This window comes from Saccostrea cucullata, unplaced genomic scaffold, assembly GCF_032062105.1.
Source record: "Saccostrea cucullata isolate Sc308-1 unplaced genomic scaffold, CSIRO_AGI_Scuc_v1 ctg19961, whole genome shotgun sequence".
Lineage (NCBI taxonomy): Eukaryota > Metazoa > Mollusca > Bivalvia > Ostreida > Ostreidae > Saccostrea > Saccostrea cuccullata.
The window spans coordinates 32,501-37,622 of record NW_026929076.1 but is presented as its reverse complement, the minus strand read 5'-3'; the positions used below and the strand labels follow the sequence as shown (position 1 = coordinate 37,622).

The 5,122-nt window shown below is 38.1% G+C and overlaps 1 long non-coding RNA gene across 1 annotated transcript in view; it reads left to right on the top strand.

The window, feature by feature from the left end:
• Positions 1-8: 8 nt before the first annotated feature.
• LOC134279729 (uncharacterized) overlaps positions 9-5,122 on the top strand; it is a 10,945-nt gene continuing 5,831 nt past the window's right edge. Inside the window, exon 1 of the long non-coding RNA XR_009994743.1 lies at positions 9-722. This is a non-coding gene — a long non-coding RNA (uncharacterized LOC134279729). The remainder of the gene's footprint in view (positions 723-5,122) is intronic.

Here is a 5,122-nt window from a genome sequence, read left to right as displayed (position 1 = left end):
ATCTTGACTCCTATAAAAGCCTACTCTCATAATAGGTTAAACTGAAATAAATCTTTGTTTAACATGTTTATTTGTGTGTTTGGATGACGCATGATGTGTTCAACACATCTGCACATGAGTGCAAGAAGTCACACTTTAAGGTCACTTAGTGGTGACCTAAAAATTTTTTTTGGTAAGTTGGGATATGCAAGTAAATGACCAGTTTAAATTTCCATGGAGATAAGTGTAACACATTGAATTGAATTTGTAATTTGCAGAGATTGCCAGGGAATTTACATAAGTAGTGAAATGAAGTGAAGTTTTTTTTTAAACTTTGGTGATGAAAAATTTACTTAAAAATATTAATGTGATATGGCTTAAACAAATGTTTGTACTTTTTGTTGTATTTCCAGTTTTAATTACAGAAAATTGATTATTTTTTTTAGAGAAAAAAGATGTTTTTTGAACTTCATTATTGTCAATAAATTTTGCAATAAATGTTTGCACACTTTAAAAATTCTTTTGAAACAGTAAGCTTTTTGAGGTGAAAGAAACAGTGAATTGATTTTCCTCTATCATGTCTATAACAAGAGATAAAATTTAATCATTTTAATGTATTGAATAAGAAACATCTGTAACCATTTTAGTGTTATTATTAAGAAAAATGATTTTAATGTAATTTCTTTGTTCTTTTCTTTTCAAGAAACTGAAGATGCCAGCTCAAACAAGGAGGAAGAGGAAAGGTAATAAGTTTTAGTTAAAATAAGTAAAATTTAGTTAATTGAAAACTAATAGCAAAGTGTTTTTTTATTATAATAGTGTATGAAAAATTAAATATTAATTTTGCCACCACCTATGGAGTATTGTAACGGTCCAGAGATTTGACAGATTAGTTTTATACAGAGTTATTGAACCTGATTATTGTTGACATTGTAGGAGAGTTAAGATGAATTTGTATATGTGTTATAATTATTTGATATTGCAGGAATATGTACTGATTTATGGTTTGCATGTAATTGATAGGTGATTATTGACAAGTTTAAGTGATTTACGTGAGTTGAAGTAGTTTGTACATGTTTTGAGTTACGTAGAAATCAGCTGATCATAGCAGTAGTAAAGTTGTGGTGTTATTTTAGCTTACTTCATGTTTCAGGGACTTTAATTGGTCTTCTGTAGTAGATGAACCATAGATTTATAGATGAAATCATGTTTTCTTGAAGTTTAACTTGTTATCAGTTAATTATCGGCAGTTTATAAACTGGTAGATTTGTTTACGAACTTGGCGGTCGTAAATTGTGTAGGTCGAGCCCGATCGTAAAAGTTACGATAGTTTTAGGATTTTTGGAGTTAATTGTGTTATTTGTTGATTTAAATGGAGATTAATTTACTTATTCTAATTGAAGAATGTATTTGGAGATTACTTTCATTCAGAAAAGTTGTCTTGTATGTAGTTATTAGATTTTTCTATAGACTTTGCTGTTTACGGGAAATGTCACGAGAGATTCTCCAACGTTTTCCAACATGTCCAACAGTTTCCAACATTTACGTCATGTTATGGTATAAAAGAGAGAGATTCAAGGAATTTTTGCTCTTCTGCTAGGTTGGTTTGTTTAGAGAAGTCGTGTTTTAGGGGTAAGGAGTTAGTATGGGTTGGGCGTTTTGAATTTAGATTTAATAATGACTTTTTAGTTTTATTTTAAGAAGAGCCAGGGTTAGTTTAAGGATTTTTAGGAACTTTTAGAATATTTGTGGAATTTTAAAGGAAGTTTTGGTCAGGATTTAGTGAATTTTAACTGAGAATTGGACTTGGTTAAATTTTGCTGGTTGTTTGAATTTATGGTAAATTGTTGTTAAATTTTAGAACTACTTGAAATTGTTTAGGTAATTTATACATTTAGCTAAGGAAGCTAGTGTATTTCTAAATTTTGCTACTGTTTTTAAGTGGAATTCAGACTTAGGAAATTTGCAGGAATTACTGGTGTTTGAAATTTGTTAGGAATTAATTAGGTTTAAGGGATTAAGTTTTAGTTATTGGTTTTTACTTTCATCCAGGAGGTCTGGAAGGAAGTTCTGAGAAATAAGAGTTTTGTGAGTTGTATTGAGGTTGGTTTTAGGTAAGTCAGGACTAATAGGTGACACAGACAGACTGAGACAGAGCTTAGAATTTGTTTGTTGATTGTTTAATTGAGAGATAATTCTTTTAATAAATTGTAAAACTGCATTTTGTCTCATTTCAAGTACAGAGATTTATAAGGTTTTATCAAAGTGTGATTTTCCAACAAGATGGAAATTGTGGGATTTAACAGAGTATAAGAACTGAGTAATGATAATTTAAGAATTTTAGTGACTTCCGTAGGTCTAGGTTGTAACGAGCTTGACAAATAGAGAAGTAAAACTGAGAGATTTCGTGCATTTATAAATTTAGTGTAACTTAGAGAGCGCGGGTTAATAACAGGAGGTTTAGGTTTTGGACAGTGGGGTATTATCTGAGTTCATTGATTAAAGGGAGATAATTTAGTGTGTTGTGAAATACATTTAAAGAGTATTGAGTTTTGAACCACTGTGCCATACTAGCCCTCCTGAGCTCGGGTTGAGCTGTGTAACGCAAGCCTTGCCACGAAAGATAAGACAACCCCTATAGATAGAGTGTGAGGGAGACGGCGGTCCCAGCAGTATAGTAGTAGGAGAGACCCCGTCCGCCTGCCCCCACCCCCGTTACACTTGGCGTCGCCGGTAGGATTTGTACTTCCAACCAAGGAGTGTTGGTACCACAAATCCAGTGAAACGAACATCTCTAACTACAAAGATGGTGAAGAGGAGACAACAAGCCTCAACAAAATCTAGACGAGAGGGAAGTCAAGCTGATCATGAGGAGATACAGCAGATTACAGATGATGAGATGAACATTGGAACCTTGACTGTCACTGAAGGAGAAACTACAGATTATGAAACTACAGCGAATGAATTTGTGTCATCTGAGGAAGATGACATGCCAAATACTGTCAGACCACAAATCAACGTTGGAGCTGAAGTCCATATGAGAAGCAGTCCATCACTACCAAGCACTAGGCGAGATGCAGATCTACGTGAAGTGAGAAGGCCTACACCAGTGAGGCATGTTGGAAGACCTGGATTACGGAGGAGGCTGGGAAACGCTGATCTAACAGAACAACCAACTCCTACAAGAAATTCTTCCAACGATGCGGGAGACAATTCACCTGGTATTTACAATGTAGTAAAAGGAGCCTTGAAGGAAATGACCAGTCAGATTGTATCAGCTATCCAGACAGCCTTTGCTGGATTCACCGCCCAACAGAACACTGACTATGCTACCGAGAATCTGGAAAATGGTAAGTCCTCTGACCGCCTTGCGAGGAGCATGGCACATCAGAGGAGGAAAACCCAGTTAACACCCAGGGACCAGTATCAATCCCCATCATCTTCAGAGGAAGAGATAGAACCAATACCCAGGAGACGGTCATCAAATGGCAGTGTCAGGACCAGTGAAATTTTCCAACCAACCTACAAAGGCCATAAATCAAATGTGAAGTTACCAGCTTTTACAGGAAAAGCTGAAAAATGGGAAGTTTGGTACAACAGATTTGAGGCTGTCGCCCATATTGAGCATTGGACACAGGAGGAAAAACTGCGAGAAATCCTCCCAAGGCTACAAGGAGTAGCTGGGGAGTTTGCATACGGACAGTTACCCACCTCAGTCCTAAGTAACTACAAACGCCTACTGAAGGAGCTACAAAGCAGATTTGGTGAAGTTGAGACTACCAAACTTTACATAATGCAGTTTACTCGCAGAAACCAACAGCCTGGTGAATCAGCCGAGGATTATGCTGCTGAGCTTAAACGTTTGTATGACAAAGCTTACAAAAACAGAGGCATCTCAATCAGACAGGAGGATTTGTTACATAGATTCCTCCTAGGACTTCGAGACCAGAAGACAAGGATTTATGTGGAACTGAATAAGGAGCCCGAGACAATCGAGGATGCTGTATATCACGTGGTACATTACTTGGAGACCACCAGATATCCCCATAATCCAGAAGACAGTGACAGGAAGGAAAAGAAACCCACAAGACAGGTCAATGCTCCAGTCAAGCAAAAACCTGTTAAGAAATCAGTAAAGCCACAGGAAAAGCAATCAACAGGATGGAAGTCTGCACAACAGAAATACCAAACAGGTGCTCCAGGGACTATCACCATACAGGAAGGAGATCTTCAAAATCTGGTAAAGCAGTTGGTAGAGGAACAAATCAGATCTCAATTACAGACACAGTCTACAGAGAGGTCATCTGATTCCAACCAATGGCAAGGGAGGAGGGAAAATCCCACTAGTGCCTTCAATGTAAGATCACCTTACCATGGTAACCTACCAGCACCCAAGGGACAAGCAGATCCTCAAACAAGTAGACCAAATAATGGAATTTGTTTTGCTTGTGGCCAAAACGGACACTTTGCCAGGAGCTGTCCACTGAGGAATCAACAGAAAACTCGTAACAACGAGGGGAGATTCCAACAGAGTACTCTTAGTACTGCCAATCAACAACGACCCAACGATATCCAGCGAAGTGGAGATGAAACCTTGATGCAAAGTTCCTCTCCAAATTTGACCCACATGTCGTCAAACTAGAGAGGGTCACTCCTGTTGACCAGGGAGTGACCCAAACTGATGGGAAAGATAACGGTCATAGGAAAATGCAGGAGACAACACAACCAACAGGAGAAACCACCCTTGGTGATCAAGGTATCACACAAATTGCAAGACAACTCGTGAGGAGTGAGGGCATCTACATAAAAGGGAAGATTCAAGGCATGAAGGTCATGCTTACAGTCGACACAGGAGCTATCCGGACGGTGCTGTCAGACCGAGCCTACAGGAAGATCCCTGAGGATGTACGACCCCACTTAGAGAAGTCTTGCATGTTAACCAGTATAAATGGCCAACCTCTGAAGGAGATGGGGAAAGCCAAGTTCCAGTTTGAATTGGGAGAATTGAAGTTTGAGGAAGAATTAGTTGTGGCTGAAATTGAAGATGAAGCGTTATTGGGCTTAGATGTGCTGATGAAGGGTCCAGGTGGACCCGCCAATATTAAACTTAGTGAAGGTGTCATCCTGTTGAATGGTTGTTCTA